This window comes from Phodopus roborovskii, unplaced genomic scaffold (genome assembly GCF_943737965.1).
Source record: "Phodopus roborovskii unplaced genomic scaffold, PHOROB, whole genome shotgun sequence".
Taxonomy (NCBI): Eukaryota; Metazoa; Chordata; class Mammalia; order Rodentia; family Cricetidae; genus Phodopus; species Phodopus roborovskii.
Window position 1 is genome coordinate 7,050,728 of NW_026126413.1, and position 14,592 is coordinate 7,065,319.

Sequence of the window (14,592 nt, forward strand, 5' to 3'; positions counted from 1 at the left end):
AATTTTAAGTGGAAGTTCTTTTTAGCCACGTGGGCGCCATCTGTAAGGAGTACGGGTTTTTCCTCCCGCCGCCAGTCTTGTCCCACCGCCGCGCCAGCCTCAATTAACACACAGAGACTCTGTATTTGATATAATCCTGTTGGCCAGTTACTAGTTTCTTATCGGCTAGCTCTGTCTTAATTATTAACCCATTTCTATGTATTTCCATGTGGTCTTACCGAGAGCAGAGGAATGGCGGTTCTGTTCTCTCCAGGCTCTCCATGCTGACTCCTCCTTACTACTTCCTCTTTCCTCCTTGTCTCCTAGTCCCTCCTATCTTCCTTTCCTATTGGCCAACAGTGCTTTATTATTAACCAGTATGAGAAACATATACAGAATGACATCTCCCATCAAACCGTAAACCATTTTAAATGCCATATCCTATAGGTCTTTGAAAGGTTTGAAGAATGCCTATCCAGTTGAAATATATATCTACATATCTATAAAAACCTAACTATAAGTTTTGACTATTATAGGTAACTATCTATCATTTGTATTTAATTATACATTGCATTTTAAAATGAGCTGTATAAACACAATACCCAAACTAGAGGATAAACAAACATATCACAAAATTTATCTTAAATTTGTTATCAATAACTGAAAATCCATTCCAATACAAAGTATTCATTTCTATACCATAATCCCCTCTTTACCTTTAAAAAGAGATTGGTTGTGATCATTAACCATTTGTAACCAAATCCATTTAAATGAAAACAAACATTTATAAACAATATTTGGGAATTTGGGCGTCGTTCTTCCCAAACTGCTTCATATTCTCCAAGAAGGCTACACTCTTATTGCATTATAAATAAAAATAGTCATTTTCATCACAGCCTTATGTTGTGTGTGGATCTGGTGACCCAGGGCCTCTCTGGAGCAAACCGGCTAGGGAGACTAGCTGAATTACACAAGCTAAGGGTTCCCTGAGAGACCCTGCTTCAGTGCATAAGCTGGAGAACAACAGAAGGCGGCAACTAATGTCAACCTCTGGCTTCCACACACACATGCATTCACACACCCATGCATGACATGCACTCATGCACACCAGTACATGCAGATTAAGTAAACAAAATATAAGCAAGGTAAAGCTGTTTGGTTCTGTCATGGTCACACTGTGGTGTGCTTGGTGCTAAGTAAGTATTTTTGTTTTGCTTTATGGCAAAAATGTACACTGTGGTTCTGTGGTATGTTTTTGTGCATTCTGAGAAAACTCCTTTGTTCCTGACCCACTGGGGCTATTATTTTTGGCGCAGTGCACATCACGGATGCTCATCTGTATTGCCAGACTTTGGGTTGTAAACCCAAATTTCATTCTTAAGATTATCTCAATCAGGAGTGACCTTTATGAGTCTGGCCCCTGTGTGCTTCTGCCTGCAGAGAAACTGGCACATCATGTGGTCACACTTAACTCCAAGTGGCTGTCTTTCTTCAGCACTAGAATATTTCTCTCGGTGTTCAGCCCTTAGGGAGCCGGAGCCCTGGGTCCGTCAGGACTGTTGCCAGAAGGAGGTGGCCCATGTGTGCTGTGTCAAGGAGAGTGGGCTTTCCTTTTGTCTTGTTTTTAAAGTCAGGTTTGTCAAACATTTCTAGGCTTGCTCTGTAGAAAACCAGCAAATTCCTATTTGGTTGGTGAAGAATGACTCCCGATCGTATCTTTTCAGGACAAAAGTTCCTGAAAAAACAACAATAACAAAACTGCTCCTGTCCCTGGCTCTGCACAGTTCTTGCCATATCAGTGGCTGGGCACTTTGTACTTGGCAGCAGGTACAGAAAGTGGCCAGTCACACTGATGTCGGAGCCGCCTTCCCAACTCCGCAAAAGCAAGTGGCCAGCCAAGGGTCAGAGACACTCGATCTGTGCCCAGAGCACTGCAGTTTTTCTCCAGGCATGGAAAAAACATTTTTTTAAGATGATGACAGTTTTTTCAACTTTGAGCAGAGGTGCATGAAATAGGCATATCAGTTAATGGATGGCAGTCAGCGCTGGCCAGAGCAGCAGAGGTCTCCCTCCGTGTATGCACATCAATCAGTTCCTCATAGACTCGCTTCAAAATGTTAAGAGGAACAATAGTGGCCTAGGATTGGCCTGGTTTGCTTTCTGTTGCTGTGATAAAACACTCTGATCAAAAGCAACTTGGGCGGGCCATAGTCCATCATTGAGGGAAATCGGGTCAGGAGGATGAAGCTGAAACCATGTTTGTTTCTTGCTAGGTACTCTCTGGACCATGTTTCACAAGCTTTCTTATATAACCCAGCACCAGCACTACCTTTCTAGGAGTGGTGCTGCCTACAGTGGGCCTGGCCCTTCTGCATCAATTATTTATCAAGACGACACTCCCAGTATGCCCATGGGCCAACCCAGGCAATTCTGCAATGGAAGCTTTCCTCGCGGATGAGTCTAGGCTGTGTTGGGTTGACAGTTACAGCTTAGAAGGGCAATGACGTTGCCTTCAATAGAGCAGTTTCTCTTCCTTCTGAGAGCACACATCATTTCTAGGGGACTCGTGCTTCAATAGGCTCTTTCCAATATTGTGTGTTTTATCTGCCTTTATACCAATAAGCAGCTTACAGGCTGTTTCAAGACATTGTATAAGCTTTGATGGCAAAAAGGGAGACCAAAGGATTTACACTTTATGTGCTTTCTTTATGCATTTGCTCTTCAGTTAATCTTAACATAAGACAGAATCAGAGCTTGGAGCACAATGTTAGGACTGTGTTTTTCCTTCCCCACCCATGGGTGTATGACACCCAACTTCAATGACAGCTGACTATTAACTTCTGGTGTCCAATGTCTCAAACGCTTACTGTGTTGTTCTGAAGGCATTTTCATCTACTACTAGAAGCCCAACAAGAAAGTTATAGGAAGACAATTGTACAGAGGCTGCACCTTAGTCTACTGCTATCTCAGCCATCAATTGAAACTCCGACGTTACCAGGCTGCTCCTCTAGTGGGGGCCCTGGCTACTCAGGCCACAGCCTGGTGGGAATTCTGCTCCCACAGGCACCAGCCCTGCCACTGCCACAAAAGATGCTTTAACCAAATCTCGATCATTCCAATTATGAGTAAGACTTAAGATTCAAAGGCTGGGGTGAAAACCTTCAAGCTCAGAGAGGCTGAGTAGTAAATAGCTAACCCTCCCTCCTTGTTGGCGTCCATGGAAGACCCATGCTTCTGCTTTTTCCAAACAAGAAAATCTGCACCACTTCAAACCCCACTCTACTACATCTTCTGTCTCTCCGTCTCTCCCAGATGCCCTCTGAGGCTCCATGATTACTTTCTGTCACCTGGTTACTAGTGCAGCCTCCTGACCCAAGGTTAATATAATTCAGTTAGTGCAAGTTTGGGGCTCACAGTTTGGTCAAATATCCCCTAGCAATCACTTGTCTTCCCTCCCCACTGGTATCACTGATATCATGGAGCCCAATAGTCCCTGAGCCAGAGCAAAGAACCTCTGCTTCTTCTTCGTTCTAAAGAGCATTACAGCCAGATGGATACCGAATAGTATTTCCTCGTCATGGTAATGGTGCTTTGAGTCGTCCTTGGTCCTGGGATTTGTGTCACACAGTGAGTGTCTCACTGTAGTCACCACTGCCCTCTTTGAGCATGTGTAAATACACACTAGATTCATCATTGGCTTCTTGTTCTCTTTTACACAGTTTTCTTGACAAGTCGTGCCTTTTCACAAAGTAGTTTACTAAGTTATCAGAAAAGCTCCTTATGAATTGGGCTGAGGGTGATTGTGGTGGCTGGTAGAACTTGCTGAAGGAGGCAGAGGCAGGAGGATCATGAATTGGACTGAGTATGATTAGACTCATAAATTAATTCAGGGAACTTGGACGTATTCGTTCTGAACCGTTGTCTCCTTCCTGTCTTACTGGTGCTGTCTTCATTTAAACTTTTTTCTCTATTTTATTTTGAATGGATTCTCTTGCTAAGCCATTATTTTGAATGGATTCTCTTGCTAAGCAATTATTTTGAATGGATTCTCTTGCTAAGCCATTTTGCCCATGAGTTATCTATTGCTACAATGAAATAAGTGACACAAACAAAGACTTCTCTTGGTGCCTGTTTTCAGAGTGCTCTGTCCATGACCTCTTGGACTTGTCCTGTTAGGGTTGGGAGAAGAATGAACACTAAGGGGACAAGACCAAGCCATGGCTTTCAAATGTACTTGCTTAGACTCTCATGTCTTCAAATGGGCCCCATCCTGCAGGCATCCACCACCTCCCCGTGATCTCATCAGATTTTGGATTTGTCAATGGATTAAACCATTTGTTTAGGTCAGAACCCCCATGATTTAATATTTTCTGAAAATACCTCAGAAGACACACTAGCCTTCTAGACACTTTTTAATCTAATCAAGTTCACAATCAGGATTAGTTATTACAATCTTCAAGTTTATTGTTTTCTCTCCAAGTCCCGTCATCAGTTAATCACATCTGATCTGTTTTTCATCTCACACTTTAGTGCTTTTGCTCCTGAAGGTCCAGCCCAGGTCTTTTAACTCTGTTTAACTCCTTGAACACATACAACGTCATCACCATAGTGAAGCAATGGTACTGATCCCAACACGCATGTCAGTTCCTGGTGGTTGTGACTAGCTGGTCATTCTCTTTACGGGTCACCCTCCCATGCCTGTTGATCTTGGATTCAGTGTCAGGCACCAAAGTTCACCTTGGTGGCTGCCAAGCCTTTCTGTGTTCTCGTGGATCTTCTTGCTGAGTTCACAGATGCAGCTGTTATTGCATTTGTTTGAGTATTGCTTTTCTGAAAAATACTTTAAATTTTTACTTTTTGAGAATTCCATACATGTACACATGTAGTTCCGTCATGTCTACCCCTCGCTGCCCCAGACTCCTAGATTCCCACTACCCCAGCCCATCTCTCCATACCTCATACCCTCCCTGCTTTACATAACCCATTGAGTCCAGTTAGTTCTGTCTGTATGCTCATGGGTATAGGGCCATCCGTTGGAGCATGGCAGCCTACCAGGGCCACACTGCTGAGGACAGCTCACTTCCTCTCCCTGGCTGTCATCAGTTGCCAAAAGTTCCTCAGTTAGAGGTGGGGCCTCATGAGCTCCTCCCCTATGCATGCTGGGATTTCGACTGGTTTGATCTTGTGCAAGCCTTAGGCAGGCAGCCACCCTTGCTATGAGTTTGTGAGAGCAACAGTAGTTATATCCAGAAAATGCTGTTTCTCAGTAGTCCTTCACAACCTCTGTTCTTCCAGCCTTTCTGCCCTCTCTTCTGCAGTGGAGGGGTTAGATAGAAACAGCACATTTGAGATAAGCCCATAGGTGCAATAGTGGCATGAATATTGTAGAGGTAAACAACTACTTTCTGATTGGATTTCCAGCCTACTCAGTAGGACAGAACTCATACCTAATACTGTAAACATGACCAAGAACCCGTGCTGGCAAGGTCATAAGCCCTTGAGAACCTGCTACTGTTATTTTGTTACATGGACATAGTGTAAAATTGCCTTCTAAATCCTCATCTTCATAGATTAATGCAGCTCATCAGAAAAGCTTCTTTTTCCAGTGACTGGCAGCTAATACTAAGTAATGCTTCTGTGACTTAATTACTCGGGCCTAGGACAGTACTTATACTAGGGCCAGTTAATCTCCACTACTGAGTCAAAGCCTCCTGCACCCATTGCTGGATGAGCAATAGTATTTCCAGCTTGGAACACCATGTGCTGTTCTCACCCACTGTGAATACTGCACAATGTCCCTGCCAACATTTAGGCTGGTTCTCTCTCTGGTGGTAGTAGCAATGTTCTAAGGGCTCCTCTACAAAGTCCCCAGATTCTATTTGTGTAGCTAAGGGATCCTCTACAAAGTTACCAGGTTCTATTCGTGTAACTTTCTCTTCTCTAGAACCCCCTTTCTTAGACTCTTTCCATTTTAAGCTATGTCTCTTCAACTCAGGGAGTCTCCCAGTCCCCCCTCAGTTGCCTTTCATCCACCAGCACTTGGAAACTTCCTCAGGTTAGAGCAGTCACATGGCTTAGCTTTTCCCACCTGTCAGGCATCATCACCCTTTGACTGATACCTGGTACTTTGGTTTATATATTTGAGCTGGGTTTTTTGTTTGTTTGTTTGTTTGTTTGATTGATTGATTGATTGATTGATTGATTTTTTTTTTTTGAGTAGTTTAGGAGCCATGCTAAGTAAATCCCATTTGCCCATTCTCTGTCTTAGCTAAAAACAGAAGTAATCAATAAGACATTGACTGTGCCTTTGATTTCTCTGCATTCCTGTCTTGCTTTCTGTTTTCAGGGATAAGTAGTTTAACTCTCATGGTCAAAGGAGATGCTTTTGGTATTTCAATCCTTTAAAGTCAAGACTTGGCCCTCAGACAGTGTGTGCCACTTGTACAGGAGAAGATGGTTTATTCTATCACAATTAATTATAGTCCTTGTTTGTTTTGTGATCAAATCTGAACATGATTTACTTTAATGGGTAAGTTTTTATTTATATGTATATTGTTACAATTATCATTTTTATTCTTAGCTTTGTCATTTTGTTTAATGTTCTATTTTACATCTCATTTATTAGAAATTTTAATATTTAGAACAATTTTCTCATCAGTACACTAATATCTTTGGGTAATTCTCTTATCCATAAGGGACTCAACTAGCTTGTTCAGCCTAACATTTACACTTCTAGAGGTAGCTTTATTATTAGGTACATTATTTCTACTTTGTCAGAGCATGTAATAGGGAATACCGTGTTCTACCCACAATTTTGTTCCACTATTAAGTCCTCAATGCTATACTTAATACTAACCATTTCTGAAGTAACCACAGTCATCTCTTCTTTGGAAGAATTTTCCTTGGACAGATTTCTCAGAATTCTTTAGATTCTTACATGCCTATCAAAATATTTTTATAACCCTGATAATTGAACAATATCTCAAATGATTAAGAGAAAAACCACTTTTTTCTCATACTGTCTTTCCATGGATTTTTAAAACTGTTACCCTGTCTTTGTTTCATGTGTTGCTGTGGATAGGTCTAATTTCAGCCCAGTGTAATTTCCTTTGTAAGTAACAGAGTCCTTTCCTTTGGAGTCTAGGGGATTGTTATTGTCACTGTTGTTCCTATGTAGAGTCAAAAACTGTTGCTGATGTTTCCCAGAGTTGGCCATTCTGAGTCAGTTTCCTCAGATACAAAGTAAGTCCTTTCTGTTTCAACATCCAGGTCTTTTGTTCAAGATATTTACAATTAGTTTTAAACACTGTGTTCCATTGTTTCATTTTCTTCTTCTGAAATTCTAACTGTAGATTTGAAACTCTGGCAGTTTCTCTCTGACTCTCTTTGCCTCTTTATTTAGAATTATCTTCTCTATATGTTTCTTTTGTCTCTGCTATCACATACTTTTAGCTGTATATAATATCCCTAGCTTCTGGGAGTTTTTGGCTTTTCTTACCCTTTAGATAGGGCATACACCATAGTCCAGGCTGATCTGGGACTTACTATGTAGTTTATGCTGGGCTCAAACAGGCTGTAGTCCTGGGCTCAAACAGGCTATTTTAGTCATTTACCTGCTGAGATGGTAAGAATTAGCCTCTATGCTTGGCTTGCTTGTTTATTTCTTCATTCCAATTTCTTCCTTTAGGGCAGTACCTGAGATTTTGAGTTTTCAATCCCTGGTGTGTGTGTGTGTGTGTGTGTGTGTGTGTGTGTGTGTGTGTGTGTGTGTGTGTGTGTGTGTTTAATTTTACCAAAAAGGCTGGGAAGTGATCCTCTTGCTTTTAAATATTGACAGTTACTGAGTTAATTATATTTGCTTCATGCTGAAATATCATGTGACAGTTTTCCCTCAGCTTATGACTTTCTTTCCATAGTAGGAAAGTAGCTTCCATTAGCCAAAAGTTTTGCATTCTCATTTGCTGTATTTTTTTTTTTTAATTTCCCTGGAAACTTGGTCCTCATGGCAGATTCTTATCTATTGCCTTGTCCAAGTTCATGTGTGTTTGCTCTTTTCCTAGACCAGAAATAGGCAGTCTGCTAGAGTGGGATTTGGGTACTTTAATTTCTTTCTCAATTCAAAAGAAACTTCAGGGCTTGGTGTGATGCATCACACCTGTATCTCTGCACTTGGGAGACTATTACAAGAGAACCCTGCAAGTCTGAAGACAAACTGGGTTCCATAGTTTTAGGACTGCCTCAGCTGTGGAGTGAGACCCTGTATTAGTCAGGATTCTGTAGAGTCACAGAACATATAGATTAAATCTCTCTCTCTCTCTCTCTCTATATATATATATATATATGTGTGTGTGTGTGTGTGTGTGTGTGTGTGTACATATGTATGTAATTTATTATATATAACTATATGCATATTTTGGGGGATTTATTCAAATGACATAGACTGCAGTCCAACAATGGCTAGCTGTGAATGGAAAATCAAGAATCTAGTAGTTGCTCAGATCCATGAGGCTGGATGGCCCAAGTGGTCTTCTGTAGATGCTGAGATCCTGAAGACGCAGGCCCCCATGTCAGGGAAGGAATGCATGTGCTGGCAAGGCAGGGCAAGCGGGAGAAGGAGGAACACGCCCCGTTCCTTCTTCCATTGTCCTTCCAGCAGAAGGTGTGACTGAGATTAAAGGTGTGCCTTCCTGCCTCAAGGTCTGGATTAAAGGCCTGTGTCATAGGCTCAAGATCAAAGGCGAGTTGTCTTCCTGCTTCAAGATGCAGATCACAAGTGTGCCCTCCGTTTCTGGATTAATGTTCATTCCAGATATAGCCGAGTTGACAACCAGGAGTAGATATCACAAACCCTGTTTTAAAAATCAAGGAAGACAAAGAAAAGAAAATGCTATCGCAGAGCCCGATGGAGTCTGTGGTGGGCGTGGTCTCCCTGGATAGCAGATAGTCTGGTGTGCAAGAGAACCTGTTCTTCAGCCAGTTCTTGCTTCCCCTTTGCCTTCTCTTCCGAAAGATACCTGTTTTCTCTCTCTCCTCTCAAGGTGGCACTGGTCCATCCCTGCTGCCTTTTTCTGCACACTTTCCAGAGACATTTTTTAACCACCCAGTATCCAGAGCTCTCCTAGATCTATAATCTGTTGAATCTGTATTAGCATTTTGTCACTTAAAGTGTGACTTTCTTTTTCATCAGAAGTGATTTGGAACCCCTACCCTTTCCTATTCTCGGTCACTCTGTCATCTTTCTGGCCTGACTCTACCCTGAGGTGTGTCCAGGCCTGGCTCTTCAGGTCTGGAAGTCATTCCTTGCTTCTGTCTGGGGCACACCAGTCTCCTGGTGTGCTGTAAGCCCTTGGGTGCTCTTACTTGCCTTCCTTACCCATGAGGCATGGAGGGAGTTGTGTGTAGTATTTAGATTTAGCTGGTCCTTACTGATCTGTGGAAGTCTGGAAACTCATGTTTTCTTAGGGTCTCTCACCACTCTCAAATAAAACAGGACCTTAGATAGAACATTATTCACAACATTCAGCCACTACCAAGTATATATTTCATGAGAAGAAAATGTGCAAGAAATTATTTGCTATTTTTCCTTTTTACAACTTTTTTTGAGATTAAAATGTAATTACATCATTTCCCCTGTTCTTTTCCTTTCTCCAAACCCTCTTCTGAACCTCCTTCCCTCTTGCTTTTTTGTTTATTCTTACATACATATGTGTGTATGTATGTTTATTCCTAAATACACAAATAAACCTCCTCAGTCTGTGTAATGTTACTTGTCTGTGTGTTTTCAGGGCTGACCATTTGGTGTTGGATAACCATTTGTTGTCTCTTCCCTGAGAAAGGCTATTTCTTCTCTGGGTATTCCTTATTTACCTGTAGATTTTTGTATAGGGTTGAGGCCTCACGAGGTGTTTCCTGCCCATGTTAGGATGGCTGTTGGTGGTGTTCTTATTCAGCTCATGTTTAGGCAGCCAAGGTGGTGAGACTTTATGGGTATAGCTTCTGGCATTTCTAGGACATACAGTCTCATAGCCAACTCTCTGTTCTGTCTCTTACCATCTTCCCAACCCTCTTCCACCATGAGCCCAGAGCCTGAGGTATGGTGATTGGCTGTTTTTGAGTCTCTTCTTTATTGCCATGTTTGACGAACATGCCTTGGTCTGTGTTCACAGAGTGCTGCACTTTTCCTGTCTTTCTCCATAGTTTAATCTGTATCACATTCTAGTAAGCGGCATAGCAAGTCACCTCTTCCTTGTTCTTTTGTCATTGTTGTTCCTGTGGATGTAAACAAGGGGGCTACCATTTCTGAGATCACTGCCCATTTTTGTCTTGTGTAGCCCCTACGTGGTGAGGTTAGAGGTGGACAAAGTGAATGGCTTTTTTTTTTTTTTTAACTTTCTTTGGATCAGGATTTGATCCTTATTGTAAAACCAAAAAATATGCTGTTAGTCCCATTGGTGTTGGCATTACTAAGATCCCCTCAGGACTTTGGCAGCCAGCCTCCTGCTTAGTTGCCAACACTGCTGCCAGTTTTCATCTTTTCAAGATTCTTCATGAGTATTAAAATGGAAATTGTAAGAAGGGCACATTATCCCCTATGGTTTGTCCTGCTACTAACCCGTCTGACCCCTTCCTTTTCAGTAATCAACAGGAAAATATTGCATTAAGAGTATGATTTTGTTTTTGATAATTACTTTTTTTTCTTGAGTAGTCTACTTTTAAAAACTTAATAATCTCCTTAATAAAAATAAATAGCAATGCAAAATAGTTCCCTATCCTCTAGCAAGTAAATTCAACTTACATCCTTACCAAATTTTGTCTAAATTTTATAATTCCCATGCCTAACCTCTTTTCTCATGGTAATGTTTGCATGTTACATGGCTTTTCAAGGCGCATGAGTTTTGCATAGAGCCAGTACCCACCCGCCCGCACATACACAGTGAATACAATAAGTCCTGCTAGTGGTTTCCCAGTGTAATGGTTTCAAATGTGTACTTTGTGGTCGGCTCTAGTTCAAATCCCATCTCCTGTGGTTATTATTCATGTGCTCACTAATATCTTCAGGCATTAGCTTCATCATGTGTTAGCTATGACAGGCAGCTGGAAATGAAGCTCAGTGGTATGGTGAGTGTCTAGCATGTACAGGAAGGGTTCTGAGTTCAAGTCACAATTGTAAAATCAAATTAGTTAAAATACTTTTTGAGCACAGTGGTACCTATCTTGCCAGCACCTCAGGGAGACTCTGGGAAGAATCTGGGTGAAAGCCCAGCACAGGGTCTGGATGCAGGAGAGCTTGTCATCTGGGAGAGGAGCTACAAGGAAGATGGCCGTGCTCACACATGGATGGAAGTTATCCTGGCAGGGTCTCTTCATGTTTTTAGCAGCAACTATTTGGGTTTTGCTCGTTTGTTTCCTTCAAAATCTCTCCTCAGAAATGCTTGCTGTTGCTAGTTCCTTTTCTAAAATATGACAGTGCCTTCTAGGGTGTGACTTTTGTGACAGATGGTCAGCAGCTAGTGGTAAAAGGGAGAGTAATGCAATCAGGTTTGACTCATCTGTGGGAAGGGGTTCCCGCCTCAGCCTTCAATGTGGAGCACATTGGAAGTCAAAAGCTGGGAACTGTAGAGTCCTAGAAAGCATTAAGACAAGTAGTCACTAGTCAGTGTCTCTTCATCTGTATGTCAAATAAAACTAAATCAAAAATGTAAAATTTAAAAGTTAATTCGAATGGAGTATCGAAATGTCACCAATGACAACAACATACCATTTTGTCAGCTGGATGGGAAAAGAGTGGAGAACATGATTGACATGTTTACTAATAGAAGGATCTGAGTTAGAGATTGTCCCAGAGTTTCTATTGCTGTGAGGAAACACCATGGCCAAAAGCAACTTGGGGACAAAAGGGTTTATTCTTCTTCTAATCCTACATCGTACTCCATTATTGAAGGGTTAGGGAAAACTCAGTGTAGGAACCTGGAGGCAGGAGCTGATGTAGAGGCAGGAGGGGATGCTTCCTGGCTTGTTCTCCATGGCTTGCTCTCAGCCTGTTTTCAGATAGAATCTGAATCACCAGCCTGTGGGTAGCACCACCCATAATGGGCTGGGCCATTCTACACCAGTCAATCAAGAACATGCTCACAGGCGTTCCATAGACAATCTGGTGGGGCATTTCCCAGTTGAGGTTCTCTCTTCCCAAATGACTATAGCTTGTGTCAAGTTGACATAAAGCTAGCTAGCCTGCATAAAGGTATTTGTTTATGGAGTCATAAAAATAAGTTAAATGTATGGTATAACACATCAAAAGAGATGCTGAGGCCATATGGAAATATTTCACTGAGGAGGTAGTATAGCATATTTGTTAGGAATGGAGATTAGAAAATCCGCCAGCCTGAGTTTCAAACTCAGTTCCATAATCTGCTCAACCAGGGGTCATGTTAGCAACTTAATCAAGCACCCTAGTCAAGGTTGGGTCAACCTAACCAAGCACCCTAGCCAAGGTTGGATCTGTGGTGTTGAGAATTAAGTGAGATTAATGTCAAGTATTTTAAAGATTTATTATTATTATTGTGTGGTGTGGTGTGGTGTGGTGTGTGTGTGTGTGTGTGTGTGTGTGTGTGTGTGTGTGTGTGTGAAGGCCAGGAGGGCACTGAATACCCTGAAGCTGGAGTTACATGTGTTTGAGAGCTACCTAATGTGGGTGCTACAAACCAAACTTGGGTCTTCTGCAAGACTAGCAAGCACTCTTTACTGCTGAGCATTTTCCCCCATGGCAAGCAAGTATTTTAAATCCTGTGTCAGTGCTAAATTGCTATTATTCAGTCCAACCTTGCCAAAACAATCAAAAGCCCAAACTAGCCTGAGTTTGGTGGTTAATGGCATGGATGAAACACATCCTCTGCACTGTTGAGAGGCAGTCCTCTGTCTTCAGTGGTTAGAGGGAGCAAAGTGATTCTGTCCTTTCCCTTTGCGTAGTTCTTCGTCTACTTATTGCTATGGCCATTCTTAGAAGCCCAGCAGGGGGTGAGCACAGCTCAGTTTCTCCAGCTCTGCTTCTGTAAGAGAGATCGTTGCTTTGATTTACCTAAGACCAGGTGTATGATTATGGGAAAAGTATTTCCGCAAGCATCAGCAGTCGTATGAGATATCAAATTTCCCAGATGGAATCCATTGCCTGTTGAAGACTGTTACTTAAGCAGCTGAACTTTCAGTACCTGTTCAAATGCCTCCAAATCAGGAAAATTTGTAGGTAGCAGATCACATTTTGTTCTTTTAAATATGTAGTCCGTAACAAGTGGACTGTGTTAACACTGATGTTTTTCTCTAAAATGGGAGATGCTTTCTTCATATTTGAAATTAGAAATTAAAGTTACAGTTGTCTGACTGCTTTATAAAGGGAATACAGAAGTCATGGCTCCGTTTATATTGTATTATATCTGCCTCTCAGAGTATGGTCCTGGGTCATTGGTTATTTCCTTTTACAAATATTCTCTCTCCATCATTTCCCAGGCAAAACTATAAGGCTTGCAGAAGTTTCTGACACTTCTCAGTTCATCATCCTACCTCCCAGGTCCCCATTCCCAGATTTATTTATTCTAGAAACACACATATGCTTATCCCCTAGCCTCTACTGAAATTAGTTGGATGGATTTTAGTTTGGGTTTTAGTTTTTTTGAACTGAGGTCTTGCTATGCAGCTCAGGCTAGCCTAAAACTCTGGTCTTTCAGCCTCAACCTCCAAGTTACTGTGCCTTCCTGTACTGATGCTGTTTAAAAAGAAAGAGAATTATTTTAATGTATCTGTGCTGAAAGGAAACTACATCCCCCCCCCCCCACTTCCCCTCTCCCCTGTGTTTTCTTTATTCCTCCTTTGGAATTTCCTTTTTCCCTCTTGCTCCTCTTAAGTCCCATCCCCCATCCTAAGCATTGAGATCCTGAACCCTTCCCTCATTGAAAGCAAAGGAGGTGAAATCAGCAATGGAACTTGAGGATGTGTGACCCCAAAGCCTTGCTATTTTTTGCATGTTTGTTTGTTTGGTTTGGTTTGTCTATATAGAGAACTGTATAGCTCTGCCTGTCCTGAAACTCACTCTGTAGACCAGGCTGGCCTCGAACTCACAGAGATCCGCCTGCCTCTGCCTCCCGAGTGCTAGGATTAAAGGTATGCCACCAATACCTGGCTGCCATTGCTATTTCTAACTATAGATAATGACAACTTTGTTCGAGGACCTGCAAAAAAATTTGCAAGGCTCATGATCAGTTATTGTGATAGATTATAAACAAAATAGAATTAAATTCCAAATATTTACTAACACATTCCAATACTACCCATACATTGTATTTGTTGAGATGGGCAATTGTCCCGTCTTTAGCCTCTTAGGCTATGTGAGCAATAACCTTGTTATTGTTTTAAGTGTTGTGTTTGTGCCATCCTGGATGTTTCCACAGACAATTCATTTGTTGTTGCTGTGGTTGGTTGTTTTTTTTTTTTTTTTTTTTTTTTTTTTTTTATAGCCCAGGCTGACTTCAGACTGCACAGTTCTCTCTTTCCCAAGTGATCAGTAACTTGTTCTTAATTATGCTGGATTTACTAATGGTTTAAGAGCGTGTTAGAAAATGAAAG

At 41.7% G+C, this 14,592-nt stretch overlaps 1 protein-coding gene across 1 annotated transcript in view; it reads left to right on the top strand.

Moving 5' to 3' along the window:
* Arsb (arylsulfatase B) overlaps positions 1–14,592 on the top strand; it is a 149,629-nt gene that overhangs the window by 72,515 nt on the left and 62,522 nt on the right. The window lies entirely within an intron of this gene.